Source organism: Arvicanthis niloticus, chromosome 9 (genome assembly GCF_011762505.2).
Source record: "Arvicanthis niloticus isolate mArvNil1 chromosome 9, mArvNil1.pat.X, whole genome shotgun sequence".
NCBI lineage: Eukaryota > Metazoa > Chordata > Mammalia > Rodentia > Muridae > Arvicanthis > Arvicanthis niloticus.
The window spans coordinates 74,436,422-74,461,341 of NC_047666.1; the positions used below are offsets into that span (position 1 = coordinate 74,436,422).

At 43.0% G+C, this 24,920-nt stretch overlaps 1 protein-coding gene across 3 annotated transcripts in view; it reads right to left on the reverse strand.

Annotated features, from left to right (window-relative positions):
- Eps8 (EGFR pathway substrate 8, signaling adaptor) overlaps positions 1–24,920 on the reverse strand; it is a 162,005-nt gene that overhangs the window by 70,835 nt on the left and 66,250 nt on the right. The window contains exon 1 of one of the 3 annotated variants that reach the window (XM_034511971.2): positions 13,979–14,119. The exons of the other annotated variants lie outside the window; for them this stretch is intronic. The gene's annotated coding sequence lies outside the window, so the exon portion shown is untranslated. Of the gene's footprint in view, positions 1–13,978; positions 14,120–24,920 lie in introns of those variants that run through there. 3 annotated transcript variants of the gene reach the window in all.

A 24,920-nucleotide genomic window follows, 5' to 3' on the forward strand; every position in this document is an offset into this window, starting at 1 on the left:
ATGTATGTATATATGTGTGTATGTATGTATATGTATTTATATGTATATATGTACATATGTGCACTTGTGTATATATGTGTACATGTGTATACATATGTGTGCATGTGTTTGTATCTGGGTGCATGTGTATATGTATGAGCATGTATATATATGTGTGTATGTATGAGTGTGTGTGCATGGTGTATACATATATGTGCATGTATGTGTGTGCATGTGTATATGTGTGTGTTCATGTGTATATGTATGTTCATGTGTATGAGTGTGTGTATGTGCTGTGGAATTGCTAGGAGGTGAAGCCTAGCAGCCTAAGGACATGCATTGAAAGTTGTTATCGGTCTGGTTCTAGCCTTTCTCTCTGCTTCCTGACCCTCCTTGATATGAACAATCTCCACACAGACTCCCACACTTGAATTGTTCCTGCATGCCTTCCCAATGTGGACAGAAAACCTTTGAAACTCTTAGCCAAAGTAAGCCTTTCATCCTGTAAGTAGTTTCAGTGGGCTATCCCAATCTCCAAGGCTCAGGAGTAACTAACACACCCCTGCAATTATATCCTCTCCAGCTCTCCTCACTGTCTGGTGTCATGTGTCATCCTGACAGGACCCTGAATGTGAGGATGTGTTGGTTCTTTACAGGGGACATTTCAGACCCCCGTGTGATGTGGAGGTGCACTGGGGTTAGGAAGAATGTGAAAGAAGAAAGCCAACACTAAAGCTGTTTTTTCAGTGTGTTCCTGTCTCTGCTCTTAGATGCTGTCACATACACTCACAGGTTTCCAGTTAGTACTGTTCAAACTGGATGCTGGGGCCTCCTCTGTAAGGGTGCTGTGCAGCCGTACACTTCCTTAGATCTAGCAAAAGCCACAGTTCACCTGCACAGACTACCTGCCAGTAGAGAGCAGGGAAAGCATGGTGGAGAAGGTGTGTATGTATGTCCACTCGGAGTGAGGGGAAAGCACTGAAAGACCGTTCTTCCCTTGGATCTCCACAAAGCTTGACAGTAACACAATGCCTGTGGCTGTTGGAGAGTCTGTCTTTTGTTTTGTAAAAACCCTCACTCCTTGGGAGACCTGAGAATCACATAGCACCATTCTTAAGTCCTTAGCTGAGAACTCAATGCTCTGCCAAGGGCTGAGCCATTCCATTCCAGGATGATAAAGTGGAAATTTTTCTAGGAAACAATCCAGCGTTCGGATTTTTATAAGATACAAGGGACATGGTTTATAAGAATGGTGCTTAATCTCAGAAGAAACTGTTGAAACCTCAGAGAAGCCCAGGGACACCAGCAGCCAGCAGAGTCCCTGCCTAGGAGGAAATGAGGGGGAGGGGTAGCCAGGAGGATGGCCTACAGTGACTGTGCACCAGAAAGAAAAACCAATGCCTCCAGCTAACCCAAGCAAAAGTGTTAGAGATTTTAAAACTAAGAAAAATTATCCGTCTACTAGTGTACATGAAAAGAACAGGCACATCATTACCTATAAAACCCCAAGCCTACCTGGTGAGCTTTGCAGACCTTACAAGGGCTCAAATTACAGCTTTACACTTAGAACAGAAACCTGGCTCTATTGCTCTTTCCTGGGACAGAGCTGGGAGACCAGAGCCAGGCTTGCTGGAGCACACCTTTGAACCTAGCACTTGGGAGGCAGAGGCAGGTAGGTCTGTCTGAGCTCAGGATCAGCCTGGTCTACATGGCTTGTTCCAGAGAGCTTTGTATCTTCTAGAGCCAGAGTTACAGGCAGTTGTAAGCTGCCCAGTGTGGGTGCTGGAGACCAAACTCACTGAAGTGAAAGAACTGCTTATCAACCGCTGAGCCATCTCTCCACCTGCCTCCATCTCTCTTCTAAAGAATTCCCTAAGGATAGTAAGGACATCTAACTGTTCTTCAGATCTACAATAAAACCTTCTCCTCAGCCATACCTTGGAGCATACCGTGTTTTCTCATTCAGTAACCATACAGCATGAAGTTAGCGTTTTTATATTTGTGAGCCTTGCCTTTAACGGCTGAGCCATCTCTCTAGCCCAAAGTTAGTGTTTTTAAATGTTGCAGTGAAGAACCACTCTCTGTGACTCTCTTATTGTCTACACAACTCTAGAATGTGGTAGACTAGTACACACAGTCTTTTGAAAAATAAACCCCATGCTGTCTGAGTGTTAAAGGTACACGGGATTGTGTGTGTGTGTGTGTGTGTGTGTGTGTGACCAAAATAAATGATACTACCAATTTTCCTCCAAATTTTACACTAGTAGCTGATTCACATCTCCCCTTCTTGAAGCAAAAGTATCATGGAGGAGAAACTTGTTTAAGGGGTATACAATTAAATTGAGATTTAAAAAAAAAAAAAAAAAAAAAATCACTGGGCCACACTCACTAAGACACTCCGTGAGCGCACACACTAACAAAGCTTGCTGTCAGCGCTGTACGAGGTCAACCCTGATGGAACATTCAATTGGAAAAGCAGAACTCTGGGTGAAAGTCAAGCCTGTTTCCAGCAAGTCCAAGACTGACTCAGAGGAAAAGTGCTGTCCGCTGACTCACTCGCCCACTTCCTGAAACACCCAGTGTTTTTCTTGGAAGGAAATCTGCACACCAGCACCATCCCTATCCAGTTCTGATTAGACAACATAGAACCTAACACAAAACGGCCCAAACCACGTGAACTCCCCAAAGCTAGCGCTCAAAGCAGAGAACATTCCATACACAGGCAATACCTGGTTCCAAGGGTAAAGACGCTCAGTCAAACACATAAGGCCAAGAGATACTATTGACAGCACACCGGCGGGCCCTCGCATGCTTCCCTCTCTACAACGTAATTTCTCATGGATAAAGAAAAACTCATACAGCTTTTACCACCAAAACGAAAAATGCTTTTGGCTCCAAAAAATTTAACTCTTTTGTTGGGGAAGGTATATGTTTATCTAGGTGTGTGTGTGTGTGTGTGTGTGTGTGTGTGTTTGCGCATGCACGTCTGTCTGTCAGTCTGTGTCTCTGTCTGTGTGAAGGGAAAACAGGTTTTCAACAGGCCTGGAGTTCATTAAGTAGTCTGAACTGACCAGCCAATAAGCTTGAGGGATCCACCTGACCCTAGCAGGGATTCCAAGCATGCACCTCGAGCGCTCAGTCTGTTTTAACATGGGTTCTTGGCATCAGCTTGAGATCTCTGCAAGAACTTGGCCAAATGAGCTATCTCCTCAGACCCCAAAACATTTGGCTTTATTTTCTAAGCACGCATTTTCGCCTCTCTGAATCAACCGTGTAACACCAACACTTTAAGAGCCATTTACAGAAACAACAAAAGACATGTATGAAAATCCACAGGTATACCAAACATTGCAAGGAAATCTTTGCATGTTTCAGTATGGTTGATAATCACAAAACCTTTAAAGAGGCATGTGCCATTATCTCTATTTACAGGAAACTGAGGCACATGGTAAAGAAATACCTGATCCACCATCACTCAGGTTAAACACGGTTGAAGATTTCAACACAAGCAAATAAATGCAACCCTCCAAGTCCTGAGCCGCCAAGTCTGTCCTGGTCTATGAGCCTCTCATTTTAGAATAGGTAAGATGTTAAGAGCATGTTTCCTCTCCCATCACACACAGACACACACACACACACACAGACAGACACACAGAGACACACAGACACACACACACAGACACCCACAACCCCCCACACAGACACACATACCCACACCCCCGCCCCCCCCCACACAAACAGACAAGCCTAGATCCACTTGTCTCTTTCAGACATTTGTATAACAATCCCTGAGCGACTTTCCTGTCAGTGGGAATTGAGTCCTTCTGGAGTATTTCATTGTTCAGCCAAATGGATAGCAGCCTCACTTGTTTGTGAGTTCCATATATTGGCAATATCACACAGATCTATTAAAAAACACGAGCAGGATCCTGTCCTCCACAGGGCCCTTGGGGAAGAAAAATACACATAACACTTCCGTCTTCAGAATAACAAGCAATTATACAGGATCGTGCTGTTTGTTTCCTCTTGAGTAATCCACTCTGGAAAGAGTTCAGACATCTGAGTCCTCTAGAATTTCACTTTCAGCAAGAAGACTATCCTCTTACACACAAGTCAGCAGCCGAGAAGCCTGCTCTATCTGTAAAAAGTCCTCGGGAATTAGCTTAAGTATTATATGATTATGTGTTTCTAGTATCAAAGAAGTGAGAACTTCCAAGGATGTGGGACAGAATAATACGTGCACCGTAAAATATGCCATGGCACCGTAATACGCCACGGCACGGTGACCTTCAGATTAATGTGGAGCGGGTAGTGTAATAGGCACGAATTTATCCACAGTGGAGCCCTCACGGAGGTAGACTAAGAAAAAAAAAACGCCTTCCCAGTCGGAGGTACTAAATATGTAAATGTACACACTTGGCAGCCAGCATGCCTGGTGTGCTTCTAGGGCCAACAGAGTGTCACCCCTGTTTCCTTAAAACATATCAATTACCCAAGCTGCACAGTGGATGCAAATGTACTTACGGAAATGAATCCATTCTTTCAAGTTAAACATTTGTGCTCTCCCAGAAACTGCTATAAAACCATAAATGCTCATGAGAGCAATAATGTATTATGCAATAAACATGTAAGTAAGAATTATCAGATAACTCCACCAGAATAGGAGGACTCTAGGGGCCCCAATGCCTATGGAGCCAGTGTCCCCAGAAACAGAAGAAATATGCTTCCCATAGATGCAGTAGTGAGCTACTGAAAAAGAGGAAAAAATGCCTGTTTCATATTCTCAACTACACCCAGCAGCTAAATCCTGCTGAAAATGTGAAAGAAATAGCAGCTTATACATGGGATGATTATTTTCTAGAGGGGAAACATACTATGTGGCCCGGAACCACCCCATTTAAGGGAAACGTATGGCCTACGAGACGTGCCCTGCATGAAGGCACACAGAGCAAACACGATTTATTCGCTGCCTGCAGGAACATTCGGGACAGCAAAGCATACATGCCAACAGGTTAGTGGAACACAGATTAGTAATGCTGTCACTGTAATACCAGCAACAATCTATGGAAAGGTCTTCCCAGAAGCAGCTATCAGAGCAGTATCTCAGAGGAAGCAAGTGTTGGAAGGCATAGCAGCAGGCCCACTGGCGTGGATGTGGGCAGTCCCGGGGCATCCCAGGCATGTCCCAAACATTTATTCAGTGTGGCTGCAACAGCGACTGGTACAGAGAGAAGAATGGGAACACCTAATGACGGATCATGAGGGTTCTTGTAGAGCATCTAGGGAACATCTTTGGAAATGTTAAGTCCAATGACAATTATCTATTTATAAAATTAGAGTTTAAGAAAATATCCATGGGGGTATTTTCTAGAGTGTGTGTGGGGGAATTGTTTCCAATGCTCAGAGTTCACTAATTTTGAGATAATTTTTTCCCATTCTTTCATTTTGGTAAGAGCATCTACGTTCCACCCTATGCATTATTTTAAAATGCAAAATCAACTAAAGCATCCCTATGCTGTTTCCATAGCAACAAACTGATTCTTAGCCACCCTTTAAGAATCTGGTGACAGAGACTGGGAGACGAGGCAAGCCAGTTAAGTACTTGCTATACAAGCATGAGGATGTGAGTTCAGATCCCCAGCACCCATGTAAGAGCTGGGTGTGGCTGTGTGTGACTGTCGCTCCACTGGTGCATGTGTAGAGGCAGGTGAGTTCCTGAGTTCACTGGCCATGTAGCCTGACCAGAGATAAGCTCTGAGATCAGTGAGACCCTAATTCAGAGACTGCCTGCCTTCTGTGGTCCATATGCATGCACACACATGTGCACACAAACAAATTCCTATCACATATACACAAGAACAACAGTGACACACCATGTATGGCAGCGCATACCTGTAATCCCAGCACTCAGAAGGCTGAGGCAGGAGGACTGCTCTAGTTTGAGGCCAGCCTAAGACTCATAGTGAGTTTAAGTCTAGCTTGAAGTACAACATAGTTCAACCCTGTCTCAAAAAAAAGAGAAAAAAAAAAAACAAAACCCAAAAAGCAAGTAAGCAAACAAAAAACAAATAAAAACAAAAACAAACTAAAGTAACTGAATAAAAGAAACACTGAGGACATCGAAAATATATTTTCTTTCCTTTTGTCTCAAATTGGTTTGCCTTTTCTTCTAAATTAACTCCTATTTCTTTTTCCTTAATTTTGTCAATCCACATTTAACCTCTATTTCGTAGTAACTGTCTTCTAAACTAGTCCTTCTCATGGCTGCTCAACCTTACTGCACGGATTTGGGACACACCCAACCCTCTTGTCTTTCTTGATAAAATCCTTGGAGAGCCCAGGCCTCCAGATGGGATGGTGATGAAATCATCCTAACTCGGCTCCCACTTGTTTTTGAAAAGAGCAGCAGTCCTGACAGCTCCATTTTAGCTTTACATATCTCTAACCAGGCTCACCATTGCTGGTTGCTGTCTGGCTGTCAGGGAGCAGCCAGGGGGCCCAGGGTGATGTGTTCTAGTGATAGCCACCCCCCCCCCCCCAACTCCCAGCAGCTGGTTAATGAACAGAGTGGCCACACTCATCCTGTCTCTGATTTGTTCCTGACAATGTAATAATACTGACTTCAGTTCCATGGGGGGGGGGGGGGCAGATCCAGAGCAACCCAGATCATTCTGCATTTGGCTTCCTGACTTTTCTAAGCCTCCCGTCTCCAGGTCAAACTCCACCCAAGACACTTAAAAAAGCAGCGAAGGTTTAAGAGGTTTATTGTAAGCACCCTACGTACCTGAAGCTGTCATCTCAGGTAAAAGAACGAGTCTGGCTTCCAAGAAGGGGAGCAGGTATTCTCAAATCAAGCCCTGTATTCAGGGTTACACCAGGAATCCCCCAGAAAATGCCCACTTACTCCTGTCCTTTCGATAAGCCTTGATGGAAGTTCACTCAGGAGACTGTATTTCCAACAGTGGACGTACAGTAAAAACACAAGCAGAACTCCTGTCCTATGACGTGAGGGGCACAATGACGGTCGTTGTAGTATCTCCTTAGCCACACCTGGTTTCCTGGAGAACTATCTGCCCTGCCTAGAACAGTCACCCACTTCAGCTCTGCCTCCCTAATTCCTGAGTCTCAGCTTAAAAGGCCCTCCTTCCAAAGCTCCTCCCTGACTGGAGTCTCTCCTTTTAAGCAACGTATAACCGTCTTCTTACACTTTAGAGGTAAATGGTATTATTTTTAATGTCTGCTTTTCAAAAATAAACATGTACCTTATTATTTTTGATTGGACTGGAATATTTTTTTAGTTTATTCTTTTAAATTTATTTTATATGCATGGGTGATTGCCTGCATGTGAATCTGTCTACAGTGTGTGTGTCTGGAACATACAGAGACCAGAAGAGGGTGTCAGGTCCCTAGAACTAGAGTTACAGGGTGTGGTTAGCTGCCATGTGGGTGCTGGGACTCGAACTCTGGTCTCCTCAAGAGTAGTTGATAGTTAATAACCTACCTAAAATGTATAACAAAACAAATAATAAGTTAAAGGAAAACATACCAAGGTGTGGTAACACATGCGCCCAAACACCATACTATGCTGCCCGGCATTCATTCATTCATTCATTCATTCATTCATGCATTGGGTAGGTGAGTGAGTGTCTGCACGTATATACATGAACCACATGTGTGCAGTGCCCCTGGAGGTCAGCAGAGAGAAGCATCAGGGCCCTGGAACTGGAGCTACAGAGGGTTGCTCATCATCTGTGACCCGAACAGACCAGGTCTTCTGTAAGATCAGTGAAAGGTCTTAGTTGCTGGGTCATCTCTCCAACCATAAAAACAAAACAACACAACAACAAAAAACCAAAACCAACCAACCAAACAAACAAAAATTTTCTTTAATAATAAATTAAACTAGTCTCTGTAACTTTCTATTTCACAAACCTTTTAGGTTTTCCCTCACTCTTTTGTACTAACATTTACCCTAAAACATTGTACAGCTTGATAAAAATGTTTCTTTGCAGCCATATGCTATAAGCTTTACCTAAGGGTTTTTTTTTTTTCAATTTTTGAATATCTTCTTTATTAAAACCACTGGGGGAGGGGTAAAGTTCCAACAGCACTTCCTTCTCTCTGTCCTTTTCATCTTGTCCCCTCAAATGTCTTGATGGACAGCAACAGGAATGGAACTATCTGCCCCATGAGGGCAGAGCCTTCATCTAGGTCGTTCCTGTGGACCTGCCTGAGGCTGCCTGACTGTTCACACTTTTTATACACACATAAAGAGAATGTGTGCCCTCCACGGTAAACTGAGAGGTCAATACAGATACAGAATGCAGTAAATAATCATCTGATAACAGTCACCCTGCTTTGTATCCCATCACCTACACAGTACTATTTATTTGTTCTCGTTTTTATTTTTTTGAGACAGAGTCTGGCTATGTAGCCCAGGCTGGCTTCAGATCTTTGGCAATCCTCCTGCCTCTCCCTCATCGAATTATGGGAGAACACCACCCGCCTAGCTGTCCCGTATTTTTATATGACTGGCAGTGTGTCAGGCTTGCTCACACCACTGTCACCACAGCACAAGCTCCAGGCTATACTGGGACTCGATGACAGGACCATTCAGCCCCACCACAACCTTCTGGGAGCATAATTGTGTGACACATGACAAAGCCCTGGATGGTCCTGCCACATCATCCACAGCTTCCTGCTTTCCCCTCAGATCTTCTGGGTCTGATACTAATCCAGACTTACAGCACAGACAGCTTAGGTGAGGGGCAGTGGGTCCCCCATCACAGTCTTACATCAACAGTGGGTATGATCATCCAGTCAGGCTTTCTGCTCAGCGGGAGGGAAGTTGCTCTCCTGCAGGCTTGTAAATCCACCCCCTCCCACCTCTACAACCCAACACAATCACTTTTTCTTGCCTAAAGTTTCATTCACTGCCACTTCCCAACTCTAAATTAAAAAAAAAAAAAATGTTTTGACTTTTTGCTTATAAGCCTCTGGGAAAACTGAAGACTGGGTGTCAGGAGCAGTCTTAGTTCTTGCTCTGATTGATGAGGTCAGTGATGTCACCAAGGACACGAGGTATGGCAACGGAGAACTTATTAATGTATAAGCCACACAGTGTACAGAATATGATAATGCAGAGGTTATTGGTATGTAATCCACACAGCACCCTGAGGGCCCACGGACATCTCAGTACAGACACCTCCTGACTCAGGACCAGCCCTGTCCTTTATGAGTTATGGACCTTGGTCAAGTCAATTATCCCTGCTGCCACAGACAGAGCCTCTCTCCACCCACATGCTGTGCTCTTCTCAAACTATGAGCCCAAACGAGCCTTTCTTCCTCAAGTTGTATCTCTTGGTATTTTGTTACAGCAACAAATCCACAATGCCAATCATGTGAGGACAAGCCCCTTTTCCCCAAACCAGCATTCTAGTGTAACTACATTTCTGTCTACTATGGATTCATGGAAATGTACTGTAAGTCAGAGCCGTGACCGGTGCTTACAGAGCCAGAGTGACTTCCAATTCCTCTCTGCCTGGTCTTTATCTGGAAAGAGGCCTGAAGCACCATGCAACAAGACCTGAAGACCCTCAACTGCAGCTTTGGTTGCTTCAGCCGTAACTCAGAGAGCCACTCGGCATTTCTTTGGATGAATCCTCAAATATCCACCGTGGTAGACGAGCAGAATGCGTGCTATGCAGTGACTCACAGACACATCATTCTGAGCAGTGCTCCACTAGTATCTATGTACCGTAAGGCAACCCAGGAGGAACCAGAGCAAACCACCTACAACCAACCCATCATCGCAACAGAGAGTGAGCTGTTGAAAGTCAGTCAAGATGGAAGGAGCCACATATGAGAGCACACATGAGCATACATGAACATACATGAACATACATGAAAATAAATGAAGAAAACGCAAGGCACAGGAAGAAAACGCAACAGCACAAAACAGTATATGCAATCGTGGGAGGTAGGACCAAGAGAAATCCAACCATGATGGTCAGCAGACCTGAAGAAAAAGCTGAATGACGGTTATGAATGACAGCCTTTGAGTGAGAAAAATGAGACAGGGCATGGGAGATATGATAAAGGCCAAGGAAACACGTGATCGCAAAGGACAGATAGCGTAGCAGCTGATGCCCTTCGCACAGCGGCCACCAGGAAACCCAAAGACAGCATTCAGCCTGAGCTTCAGGGTCAACTGAGGATGGGCAGAAGGAAGCAGGGCTCCGAGTTACTGAAGAGCACACACTCTGAGTCTTGGGAGTGGCAAGAGGGAGTGGTGGGACAGCTCTCCCACTCCAAGCCGGGGCTTCATGTTGATCACTGCAGATCAATACTCATGATCACTACTTGGTCCAATGCATCCTATTCTATGTGACCTGGCAAATTATATAAAATTGTCAACTATGTGAACTAGAAGGGTGTTGCCTGTGGAAAGATTTTTTTTTTTTTTAAGATGGCAATGGCAGTAAGTAACAAATACAAAAGATAGGACTTCAAATTATTTAGACAGAATCTTTAGCAAAGTTTATGTTATTATGAATTACACCTAAAGATGTGACACAATGTATTTGTGTCATCTGTGTCCCTGTGTGTCTATTCGCATGTCTGTATGAGTGTGGCACAATGTATCTGTGTCCGTGTATGTCTATGCACACATGGGGAGAACAAAGAACAGTCTCCAGTGGTCCTCGTACCCTCCACCTGTTGTTTGAGACAGGATCTCTCATTGGCCTGTCATATCACCAGGCAGGCCAGGCTAGCTTCTGAGATCCTCCTGTCTCTGCCTCCCATCCAGTGCCAGAATTGAAGGCTCATGTTCCCATGGCCAGTTTTGTCTGTGGATTGGAGAATTCCTAACTCAAAACATGCTTGTTAGGCAAGCACTTTACCAACTGAGCTATCTTCCCAAGCACCCCATAATATACTTTTCATAACTAAGAAAATGTGCAGCCATGCTCTTAAACCAAAGCCTTCATAAACCAACGCTGATGCGTAACAGAGAGCAAATGAAAGAAACTCATGTGCCATCCTCTTTAATCGAATACCACTAATTGCAGAACAACATTAACTTACAAATCACTCTGACAGTTAGAATATTGTAATTAAAAACTACCACAAGGTAGGTCTGATCAAATTTCTAAATCAGTTAATACATTCTGAATACAGAATTCTATATGCATGCATCTTAAAGGTCAATCCTTAAAGTCTTGTTCAATTAAACAATTTAAACATACTCACAAGAGCAAAGCAAAATGGCATGTGTGTGAACACACACACACAGAACCGTGCACATATACACAGGATATATATACAGCTAAACTCTAAAGGGATGGGGGGAGACTAGGGAGAGGAAGATCTGGAAAGATGGCTCAGTGATCAATATTACATACTGCTCCTTCAGAGGACCAACGCTTGGTTCCCGGCACCCACAACCAACTCACAACTGCCTATAACTCCAGTTCCGGGAGACCCTACGCCAGTAATATGCACAAAACCACACACAGGCACACACACACACACACACACACATGATTAAAATCAGTAACATTAAACCTTTCTACATGATTTTATAACTATTTAGTCATTCAACTAAATTAGAAATTTTCATTAAAAAAAAAAAATCACAGGAACTTACAATGGAGGTTCGGCAAGTCAAGTGCTTGTCAAAGCATTAGGACCTACGTCACCCCTCAGATGTACATTCAAGAGATGTATGTCAGTGTGACAGTGAGAGCCTGTAATCCCAGAACCAAGAAGTGAGCCAGGCAGATCCCAGGAGCTCACTGGTCAGCTAGCCTAGCCAAATCTATAAGTCCCAGGCCAGCGAGAGAGCCTGCCTCAAAAAACCAAGATAGGAAACGATACCCTGCATTGTCTGACTTTCACGATCTGCTTTATTATAACCCTACATAGTCTTTTTATTCAGCTCAGATGACATTATATAAAGTCCTTTCTCACTGTACTCTAAGGTGGCCCAAACTCTTTATGAAACTTCACACTGACATGAGGAATGAGTAGAGAGACAAAGTAAGTAAGAGGAGATGTCTCTATACAATTTATTTCAGAACTGTTTAACTACAAAGGAGACTAAACAGATGAGCCATGTATCTGGATAGTTCTTCTGATACACAATTTATGTTAGCTAAATTGAAAATGAGAGAGAGAAAAAAATAGAAAAAAAAAAAACAGTTTCCAGATTAACCTACTGAAAAACAGAAACTTCTGTTTAAACAATCCCAGGTACAACATATACACATATCTTCCTCCAAGTGAGAAGGCCGGGTCAAAGAACAAAATGTTTTACATTCCTTTCTCAGAGAATACGTGGAGTTTAAAGTCCACACAACACTGACATCTTGCCTTGGAATTTGGACAAAAGTTTATAACCGAGATAAAAATAAGCCAGACCATAAACATCTCCACGAACTTCAGCTCCTTCTGCTCCTAAAAGCCTTATGTGTTGCTTGAAGGTCATGTGAGAAAAGCCTGGGATGCCAACCTTCTTCATGGCACATACACAACAGACACTTTACAGGAAAATCAACATACATGAGAATGTTGTTCAAAAGAGTACCACTCAGGTGATGGGAGCATGACCCAATGGAAAAAGAACTTACCAAAGCAAGCATGAAGACCTGAGTTCCACACCTAACATCTCTGTAAGAGGCCAGAGGCAGCAGTGTGCACCCGTAATCCCGGGGCTTAAAAGGCAGAGACAGACAGATCTCTAGACCAGACTGGCTAGCCAGTCTAGAAGAATCCGTGCATCCCAGAGTCAGTGAGATATGCTACTCCAGAAGATAAGACTGAAAAGACACCTGATAGAAATCTCTGGCCTTCATTTGCATCCATATATATGTACATTCATTTCTTCACACACACAGACTCACTGTGTACATATAACAGACACACACATATACTCACACATACACACACACACACACACACACACACACACACACACACACACACATCATGACTTAAATTGAAGAATGAACAGCCCCACTCCAGAAGAGTGAGTCAGGCAGATACTGACTTTTGCCCTCTGTCTGGATTATTGGGGCTCCTGTTCGGTCTTACATAGTACCTACCCTATCATTACTCTTACATACAATCCTAGCTTTGTAGTTAAATTCTGGTAACAGGGCAAGAAGCAAAAGTTTCATTTCCAATCAGATTAATTGTGACAATTAATCTGATTAATTGTGATAATCCAACCTCAAAAAATAAAAGGTCTATAGAGACCTCTACACATTGATAGTCTTTGCTTGTCTCTAAACTCAAATTTAATACTAAAAGACCAAAATTATAAACTTAGATATTTTAAAAATAGTTGTTCCTTTTACAACTTCCACTAATTGACTATTTAAATATTTACAAGTTCCATTAATACACATGGATTTAAAAAACAAAAACTTTAAATACACAGATCCAACTACAGTTTCAGCCCCAAGTAAAATGTTTGTGAGAAGTTTGGCCAGGTTCAGCCTGTGGGCTCCGAGCCAACAATAACCTTTGAAGGTTAAATTTGAGTAATAAACAAATTTTCATAGTACAACTAACACTGTGCAAACAATTCAAAGCAGTTAATATTTATAGCATAATCAAAGTGTTTTGCATATAAGATTCATTTTATATCTATAGCCTCACAACTATGAATAGTCCTCCGATCCTTTCTTAGCTAAAAGACGAACAGGGAGATTACTCTCCTAAGCACCAGACTCTTAAGAAGAAAGACCTTTAAATCCCCAAGCAAGGAAACAGGGAGGGAGAGGTCAGGAGGCTGTGGACACTAAAGTATCCCATGATTTTACCAGGTTTAGAAGCCACTAGGAATGTCAAAAGGGATTTAAAAAAAAAATGTTGAAGGGCCTACTTTGCCTAAAAATAATACTACCTTTCAAGGTCTACAAACATCTTCTGTCATAATTACACCTTTGAGAGGCCTCCTTAGCAAAGAAAATAGCCACAAACTCCAACTTACCCTCTTGTACTGCTCAGGTAAAGCTCCTCCAAGCAACTGTCAAGGCAAGACTGAGAGGGCATCGCTCCCTGCTCACGGATGTGTCCAGTGACCTTTGGTTCATACAGAGAGGGAGGGACTCTGCTTCAGTACAGTGTTCTGCTATACTCAACAAAGTCTCTCCTTTGGACTCTCTCAGGCCTTAGCTAAGACTTCCTCCTCTTTTTAATGAGGAAATAATCCCCACAGAGAAGGTAAAGCCCTTGCCCAAGGTGGGGAGACTAACAGAGAGGCAAATAACAATGGGAAGCATTGATGGAGAACTTGGTCTGGGTGCTAGCTTAAATGCTAGATGTGGTTACTATGGACACTTTTTTGCTAAAGAGGTAAAGTCTAAGGAACTGGGTATCAATGAGTAACCAAGGGGGGCGTGTAGCAATATGGTGGTTAGATGAGGTAATGAAAAAGGCTTTGCACCAGAAACATGAAAAAAATAAATGCAGGTGTGATAAGTTACAGGGTGGCTGGAGACTGGACTGATGGCTAAGAGTTCTTCCTGCTCTTTCGGAAGACCTGGATGCAGTTCTGAGCACCCAAATCCTGAGGCTCACAGCTGCTTTGTAACCCCAGCTCCAGGGGACCTGACATCCTCTTCTGGGATCCTCAGGTACTATATTCACATGCGTAAACCCACGCTCACAAACACGTCACTAAAAATAAAATGTTTCCTTTAAAGTAAGCATGCAGCTTTTCGTACGATGAAGAAAATCATCTGGTGCCAAATCAAAACGAGATCTAGTGGCCAAAGCAGTGCACACAGAGCAAAAAAAAAACGGTCAGCTGTGGTGGTGTGGAGCCACAGTTTGGGCCATTTAAGGACTCATGTGAGAGACAACATATAAGAACATATACAACTCAAATCTACATTCAAATGGGTACCATGTCTCCTGAAACAAACTGGATCAGAAGAAAACACTTATTCAAGGTACTAAGATGATACAGGATTTCTGGCCTTTCTTTCCAAACAGAACACAGACTATTGTACTGCACACAGTAGCCCTGGTGCCCCACAGGGTAGGGAGATGCTTCAGTAAATAAAGTCCTCGATAGGCAAGCATGTAGACTTTAGTTAAGCCCCCCAAATCAACATTTTAAAAGCCAGGCAGGAGCTGGATAGATGGCTCCGTAATTAAGAACACTGGCTATTTTTTTTAATAGAGGACCCAATTCTGGTTCCCAGCAACAAGATGCTGGTTCGTAACCATCTGTAACTGCAGTTCTAGGTGACCCACTGCCCTCTTCTGGCCTCTGAGGGCACCAGGTATGCATGTGGTGCACAGACGTCTGTGCAGGTCAAACTCATACACATAAAAATAAATGCATAAATAAATAAACCTTTTATGTTTGTTTTGAAAGACAGGTATGAGAATATATACCTGTAACCCCAGTATGGGGCAACTGAACAGGTGCATCCTTGGGGGGTCAAGAGTCACCCTATCCAAATCAGCTAGGTCCAACTGCCTCAGAAAATACAGTGAATCTCAACCCAGGAGCATCACCCTAGGTTACCTATAGCTTCCACACAGAGAGATGTACACAGCTACCCCGGCACATACATACATATGTGCAGAAAATAAAAATAATTAGTAAATAAATCAATAGATTTGGATGGCACATGAGCTACAAAGTTGGTGCTAATACAATCCATCGGACAAGAGTCATTTTGAGGTGCTGTGTTCACAGTCAAACTGTGCTGAGAAGACAGAAAAAGAAAGTCCTCCCCTGTCCTGGTAATGTTTTATGGGTGCTTGTCTCTGAGAATATTAAGGGAAAAGGAAGAGAACTTGTGGTACAAGTGTTTTAAAGTGGAAACCGTACGGATATGAGATTAAAAAAAAAACTATTAAGTCAAGACTCCCCATGACAAGAAATGGAGACCCCTCTAGAACTGGACTAACAGGTAGCCATGAGCTGCCAACTGGGTGTCGGATCCTCTGGAGGAGCAGCCAGTGCTCTTAACGTCTGAGCCATCGCTCTGGCCCTCACCTGATTTTTTTTTTTTTTTAAAAAAAATATGAAGATTTGACAAAAGAATAATTTACTAAAGATAGGGAAGAAGAAAAATATAAAGAATAGAAAATAGGTACGTATAAAAAAAACTGAAAAAAAATAAGGTTTATTTGCAGAGCAGGATTTGTTTGCATAAAGAACAGAACATTTTGCTTCACTAAGCACCCAGTTTTATCAGGTCTATGTGACACAAATTTGCATTTCTGCAGACAGAAAGTTGAAAGCAGCTATCAAAGCCATAGTTGAGCTGGTTGGATGACCTGCCCCCCACCACAGTTTCCTTCCACCAGCTTCCAGCTCCTGTCTGCTCGGCTCTGTTATCTCATTCTTAGAAGCTGAGGCTCAGCCCAAGGCCAGGTTTTTTTCACTGTTCTTGCAAAAAGAAAAAGAAGGAGTGGAAGCAGACAAGCCTCTAAGGTTCCCACTCAGGACAGAATTCATTCCCCCAGATGCCGTATGCTGCCTGCACACAGCCTGCAGCTAATAGCCTTGCTTGAAGCAGCACACACCCCTCTTCACCCCGACATTATGTCCTCTTTCCTTCCCAGGGATGGCTTATCAGCCATCAAGACAGGTTGTCATGTGGAATATGAAGACATGGTCCCTTCTCCTTAATGAGGACAATGGCAGAGAGCCATCCTGGCTCTGTAGATCCACACCTGGGTCAGATGTGGCAACTACTACAGGGTAGTTTAATTGTGTCCTCTGCTCAGTACTACTTTTCTTTGCCATAGGCTTGATCCCAAGGGCCCTTCTGGATAAACATCCCACACATTCATCTCCATTTCAAAAGCAGATGTGGGGGAAAACAGAAAGCACTAGCTCTGTCTCTTTGCTGAGAACAACGTCAAAGGCAATAACACATGAACTCCAAAATGAACAATGTCCTCAGGACCAGTACAACAGCAGCAAGCACCCCAGCCCAACATCCCGGAGTATCAAGGTACTTAAGATCTGATATGCAAACCCAATTCCAATCCCACATTTTCATGATACCGTCTCTCGGGCCCTTCCATTTGTCAAATGCCAAACAGAAATGGGACTAGGGGTTAAGAGGCTCAGTGGTTAAGAGCGTTTGCTGCTTTTACAGAGGCCCTGAGTTCAGTTTCCAGAATCCACATTTCAAGGAGTAACTCCCACTCCAGTGGATCTGACACCTTATTCTGGTCTTCATAGGAACCCACAGACAAATGCACATACACAAAGATGCAGAAATATATACATTTAAAAATAAAAAATAATGACAGTTAAAGAAATGTTTCCAACTACAAATGAGCAGATTTCTAATAATAACATATGATCAATCCACTGTTGGTAATGTGTTAAAACGCTGGTACACTTTCTGCTCTGAGTCAACAGGAAGTAGTCAGTGATGTGTCAGTACAGTGGATGAGAGCAGTATATAGCTGTCATTGTCCAGAACACTAGTAAAAACCGCAGAGGCTGGGACCATTGTAAGCTCGCCTTTGTGTACACAGATGGCTAATGTCATGGGCAAATCTAAGGTACATGGGTATTGATGACTCCCTCACCTTTCTAGAACAAAAGTGTTGAGCAGAAGTCATCCTGTGCCATATCATGTACTTGGAATGGCATGGGCTTGGCTACTGCCGGTTCTCTTCCTTCTAGAAAGTCCTATGACTACACACACCCTTACTAGTAACCATGCCTAGTTCCTCCTCTGCAATTGTATTATAGAGGCACACAAGACAAGCTACAGAACTGACAACTGAGACCCTCAGATCCCAAATGACAGGAGGCCAGTTACAACGGATGGCAAGACGGTCAAGCAGGATGGGTAGATGATGTCACCACCTGCCCTTCAGGATGTAAATACAGCCTCCCTTTCCATTCCTGGGATTTGGTCCTAGTTAATCACATCTCTCCCCATGTCTTCCCCTCACATGTTCTAAACACCTTGTCTCCTCGAAACCAACCTACAGGGTCTGTGGGTAGCCCAGTGTAAAGAGCTTGCTGCCAAATCTGACCACCTTATTTTGACTCCCCAGAACTTACATGGTAGAAAGAGAAAACTAACTTCTGAAAGAGGTCCCCTGAGCTCTCCTTATAGGCCATGACACACAGGCAAGCACATACATACACACATGTAATATGCACACAAAAAATAAATTAAAATATCATTTTAAAAAAACGTTCAAATTCTCTTCATATATCAAAACCCTTTTTGACGGGAGTAAAAATGTAAGACAGTAACTGAGCAGAATGACCAATCAGATGTCACTTATCTGAAGACAAATAGATATCCAATGCAACCTACAATTTCTAACTGGGAATACACAACAGACATGAAAAGGGACAAACATGTATGGCAAACAAATGAGAAGAAGAGCCAATATGTTCACATAAAAAGAAGAGGCAAGTCACAATGGTTCTGGAGCTAGGGTGTGGTCCTAGAACCTGGATAAAGAGCTATGGGTATGTTTATACATATTAATATTCATACTCCGTCAGCAATCCACACATTATAAGAGTGGAGTCATAACTGAATCTTTGTCTATAGAAGCATGACACCAAAGAGTTATGAAAACATTGAAGAAGTTGAACCGCAGTTAGTTATAGGAGAGAACGTTAGTTATGTAAGTGAACTCAACAGTGACTTTGCCTTCCACTGGCCAGGTTTAAGAAGATATACCAGGAAATACAGGGTAAAAATACTTAAGGATTTTAAAGTCACCTTCAGCCTTGCAACCATGGTAAAGTTCCAACAAGATAAGATCTCTGTCATAGTTTGAATATGCTTGGCCCAGGAAGTGGCACTATTTGGAGGTGTGGCCCTTTGGAGTAGGTGTGTCACTGTGGGTGTGGGTTTTAAGACCCTCACCCTTGCTGCCTGGAGGTCAGTATTTTGCTAGCAGCCTTCAGATGAAGATGTAGAACTCTCAGCTCCATCTTTGGAGTTATTCCAGTTGTGGTGAGACAGATACTGGGCAAGAATTGCCTCTTTCCATCTACAGACAAATTACTGTCCAGAAAAGGATACACTTGCAGAATAGTCAACCGATTATATCTGCCAAGACAGAGTAATCAGCCCTTAATAATTCTGTATCACTAGGTCTGTCAGATAATTCTGGGCTAGAAGGCTGAAGATTGGATGCTCCAACATTTTGTAGTATAGGAACTGTCCAGGTGTTCAGCTGTCTCTATAAATTGGCTAAGTTTTAGAAACTATGCTTTGTGCTTCCCATAATTTCAGTTAACTCAGTCATTCTGGATATCAGATGGGGTTGAAGACTTATAGTCTCATAGTCAATCCTTGCTATTTACATTGAGAGAAAACATTTGAGAGGATGGTTTTTAGCTGACATTCATTCTAAAGCCAAGAAAAAAGCCAGGTTCAGAACTAAGTCTTTTAGTTAGGAGAGATGACAGAGGTTTTGATTAGTCAACAAAATGACGGACTGGGTATTAGGTCTATCTTGTACCTTACTGACACAAATTGGTATAGTTATGCTCTAATTGTATTTTGAGAGAAATTTTATTTTAACAGGAAGGGTGATATGTAGGAGGAGCTAAGGTGGGAGGAGTATAGAGAGGAAGAGGAGGAGTAAGGAGAAGAGGAAGAGAAGGAGAGGAGGAGCTAGGTGATGAGAGAGGAAAGGGGGAGGGAGCAAGGGGGGAACATGGAGGCAGATGTTCACATGTCTCTGCCAGTCAAAGATAGTTGATATATCTAGGTTGGGTATTGGGTTACACTTCTGATGGATATTGAGCATTACCAAACTTATAAAGTCTTTGATTAACATTAAAATATATATATATAAAAGCAAAAAAGAGAAGGGGGCATGGGATAGGGATTTTCTAGGGAGGGAAAACGGGGAAAAGGGATGGCATCTGAAATGTAAATAAAATATCCAATAAAAAATAAATTAAAAAAAAAGAATTCTCAGCTCCTCCTGCATCATGCCTGCCTGGATACTGCCATGCTCCCACCTTGATGATAATGGACTGAACCTCTGAACCTGTAAGCCAGACCCAATGAAATGTTGTCCTCAGAAGAGTTGCCTTGGTCATGGTATCTGTTCACAGCAGTAAAACCCTAACTAAGACAATGTCATTGGGAAATTTTAACCAGAAACCCAGCAACTCTTGCAAGCAGGGAAAATAGAGGAGGAAAATGATGCCTTGGCCCTCTCTGTGTTCCATGAATATGACAGGTCAGAACGTAGAGGCCTCAGCACCAAGCAGGGCAGCATTTACATCAGCAATGTGCAACCTTGTGGAAATAGGGGTGCCCTCTCCTAAAACAAGAGACTGGTTGGTAAAACTCATCGGGATATAACACTCTAGGAAATGTTCCCAATTCCAATTTAAGAAGAAAATCTACTCCATTAAATTTTGTGATAAAATTCAATCATTAGTTGATTTTACTCTTTTCAATTTAAAAAAAAAAAAAAAAAAAACCTTGTAATTTCCAAGGGGGAAAAATGAAATAACCAAATAGTCAGAGAACCCATTGCTGACAGAGAAAAGCCATAAGGATGGCTTGTATAAATTCAACCTCTCAAAGGGTCCAATAACCCTTCCACAGGCCTTCCCACTCCCTTTGAGAATTTCCATTTAAACAGACTCTGATAAAACAGGCCACATAGAAAGGCTTTCTGAGAGGAAGGAAATGAAAGCTTTGGGGACACAGCATCGTGCTTTCCCTGCCTGTTAACTTTTCCTTTAAATGCTCCTCAGTTCCCTGGACACGGAGGACAGTCGCATCCCTGCAGCTGGCTAAGAGAATGCACATCAAGAGAACCGACAGAACACGCCATGTTAAACCACGTTGAAAATGATGGTTTTTAATGTATCCTTTCAGCAAAATGATAAAGTCTGTTAAGGAATGAGAGATGCTTCCACTTTTGCTCATTAAAATCCTAAGTATTCTGACGTCCTCAACCACAGTCTATGAAGAGTGCAGACATCTCATACACAACTCTTATCCGTGCAGAAAGATATTACATTAGCTTCACACTCTTTTGTCTACAATCACATCCTATATAGCACTGGGGCGGAAGTGGGGGAGGAAGGAAGAGGAGAGGGCCAGTTGGCAAGCACACAAGGGGCCTGTGAAGACGACAAAAAAAAAAAAAGAAAGAAAGAAAGAGAGAGAGAGAGGGAAAAAAAAGGCAAAATGCCCAAGCTTAATTTCAAACCACAGACCAACTGAAGTCCTACAAAATACATTTTGTTGATATAGTCTTTTTAACAAGCAAACACCATGTTCATGGCCCTGAAAGATTAAATCAGGTGGCACTGCAATAAACAGAATGAACTGGCTGCTTTCAGATTAACAGTCTAGAACAAGCTTTATCAATAGATGCTGGGATGGTAGGACTCAGGCTGTCCTTTGAAAATAGACCTGTCATTAGATCTGCACATCAAATGGCCCCTGAAGCTTGTGTATAAGTAAACAGTCAGAGAGGCCTTCAATTGGAGAGGTGAAGTCAGCGGTGCAAAGGGCCTGCCACCTGAAAGAAGACAGGACACAGGCGAGTTGATAGGTGGCCTGACTTTTCTGGATACCACACCACCAGATTTGTGCAGGCAGCAGAACGTGGTTACAGTCTTTGGCTGGAAGTTAACATAATGAAGGCTTACCACCGACTAGCAAAATATTAAATGTTGCTTTCAAGTTTATGTTTGGGGGTAGATAAAATGGTGATACTTCCACCCAGCTGCTGACCTTGGCTACCTTACAGACCCAAGACTTTATGGTGATTCTTCTTGTTTTCATGATGAGTGAGTGTGTGTGTGTGTGTGTGTGTGTTCATGTGTGTGCATGTCTAAGGCAGCCGCATGGGTCAATGTCAGGTGCCCTTCTCCATACTTCTAAGAGTTCTAAAAGGTAGGGCCTCTAACTGAAACTGGAGCTCACTGATTCAGCTACTGTAACTGGCCAGGGAGCCTCGGGGTCCTTCTATCTTTACTTCCAGGCACACGTAGATTACCTGCCTAAAACGTGGATGCTGGGATTCAAACTCAAGTTCGCATGTTTATGTGGTAATTCTCTTGTACTCAGCATTCTAATAACATTACCCAATTCCTTTGAGTGTCTGATGGGGCAGGGTGGGGGATGTAGAAAACATATTCAATAGCCTTCTTTATCAGGTGGTGGTTTCATATTATCAAAAGCCATGGGCTTGGAACCTAAACCTGGCTCTGTAATTTAGTGTAATGTAATGTCACAATAATCATTAAAGTAGGCACTGAAATGGAGCTGTAAAGAACTCAGGTTCATGAGCAAAGACAGGTTCAAATCCCACAGCTGTTACCTGTCGTTCGCACTACCTCACTAGGCTACTTGGTTGTAACAACTGTATCTTCTGCAGAGACTGAGTGGAACATGGTGAGAAGCGGCACACAATGCCTGGCTACCTGCATAATTCATGGTCGGGTGACAAAGATCACACACCTCAGTATCTCCCCCTCCTCAACCTGGGTGGTACTCAGGATCAAATGAGGCAATAGAAACTGCAAGTCCTCTTCACCTGAGAGTGACAGTAGACACGGTGGTCACACTAGCTTCTTACTATGCAGGAAGAGTACATTCTATGGTAAAAACATCTGCCGAACATGAACAAGGCCCTGGCATCTAGGCTTAGTACCACAAACACACACACACACACACACACACACACACACACACAGAGAGAGAGAGAGAGAGAGAGAGAGAGAGAGAGAGAGAGAGAGAGAGAGAGAGAGAGACCTACTGCAGAATCAAAAGCTTTCCCCAGGCTGCTAACTCTTCTCACGTTCTCTTCCTCACTTTGTCCTGGCTCAGCCTCCTTGAGTGCAGTACCAACTTTGCCTAGAACTAACTCCAATTCTCCATCCTTGGGCACTTCTCAGACTCTAACCCAGTTCTGGCCTCGTCAGGCGCCAGGCACAAGCTCTGTGTCCACATTCATATGCATACATTAAAACAGATAAATCCAAGAGAAAAGAAAACCCCAAACTGCCCTTTGAATGACCTCTCAAATCGGGGCATCTTTAGTAGACAGCGTCTTACATGTCAACCTCTCCACCTCTGCATCCCAAGCAGGTTTCCACATTAATTTCTACTAGAAACATAAAATAAAGCTTTAAAGTAAACTACACTAAAACATCCATCATTTCTCCATCGCTGACAGTTACTGTCTTTATTTTTTTCAAAGATTTATTTATTTTTATTTTACATAAGTCAGTGTTTTGCCTGCATGTATGTTTACTATATGTGTGCAGTACCTGAGGGGACCAGAAAAGAGTGACACAATCCCTTGCACTGGCATTACAGATGCTTGGGAGCTGCCATGTGTATGCTAGGAAAGAAAGCCACGTTCTGTGGAAGAGTCGTCAGTGCTCCTAACCACTGAGCCGTCATCTCTTCACCCACACTGTCGTTTATTTCTGCTTACCTGTGAGTATTCTAGTTTTTGCTGACATCACATAAATGTTTTATAACTTAAAATCAAAAATATTGTTCATGAATTAGTCAGTCAATCCTCAAGCTTACGAATTTTCAACAGTCTGACAGTAATTTTTAAACGCCACCGAAACATTTCTTTTCATTGATGTTACCATTTAATATCATTTAAGATTTAGAGTCTTAAAGATTAAGTAAGAAAAAACAAGCTCTGTCAAAGTTGTCTGTGTCTTTAAATAATACCAGCATTAATCTAAGTCAATGATCGTTCTATTTTGTAATGTGGTTGCCTACTGCGTGTGTGGGTACTCATGAAATGGCCACTCTGTAGATTTTAAAGAATCTTTTTCTTCTGTTCCACACGCATGTGTGTGTGTGTGTGTGTGTGTGTGCATGCACGCTCAGCACCCACACAACTCTCTTGGCAACACTCTGCTTTGCAAGGTGCCGTGTTTATAGAGAGCGCAGCATCTGAAAGAATGCAGATTGCTTTATTTTTAAAAACCTATCAATCTTCTAAGTTCCTGTCTCCAGGGGCTTAGACTGGCATGAAAATAAACTGCTCTCCAGCTCACCCTCAGTCACTGTCACCATAACAGTGAAGTAAATCTCACCATCCACAGATGACAACCCACAACCCAGTGTTCTCTCAGGAGACAGGCTTTGAAAATTTACTTTGTTTACTTCCGGGCAAATATTCTTCTTCATTCCAGCAGGCTAGTACCGTCCTCGGATCTGTGCTAATAAATGAACGTAAGGTGACAGGTCTCGTCTGCTGAATATTTAAGCCAGCTTCTGTTCATCTATGGAGCCTGTCTGAGCCACAGGGGTCAAGGACACCAGGAGAACTCAGGCCCACAGAATCAACTAAGCAGGGCTCATAGGGGCTCCCAGAGACCTACATGGCAGCCATGAACCTGCATGGGTCTGGGCTAAATCCTGTGCATATGTATTATGTATGGTTGGGAAGCTGGGTGTGGGCCTCCTTATGGTGGGGATGGGGCTGTCTCCGGCTCTTTGGACTGCTCTTGGGACCCTTTTCCTCCTGCTGGGTTGTCTCATCCAGCCTTGATATGAGAGTCTGTACCTAGATTTACTAGAACTTACTGTGTAGTGTTCTGTTGCTATCCCTGAGAGGCCTGTTCTTTTCTGAAGGGAAATGGGAGCAATTGCTTTGGGGCTGAAGAAGGGTGGTAGCGGGTAATAGAAGGGACGGAGGGTGAGAAGGGTACAGTCAGGATACATTGTATGAGGGAAGAATAAATCTACATTCTCAGAGGGCTCAAGAAAAGCTGTTCATGTGTGGACACAAGTCTTGGAGTGTAGAAGCACCTTCCTTTCTATTATTTGTGAGTGCATCATGCATGAGTGGATGCATTGTGTGTGTGTGTGTGTGTTCATGTGTACATGTGTGTGTGCATGTGTGCATGTGTGCATTAGTGTGTGTATGTGTGCATGTGTGTGCATGTATGTATGGGTGTG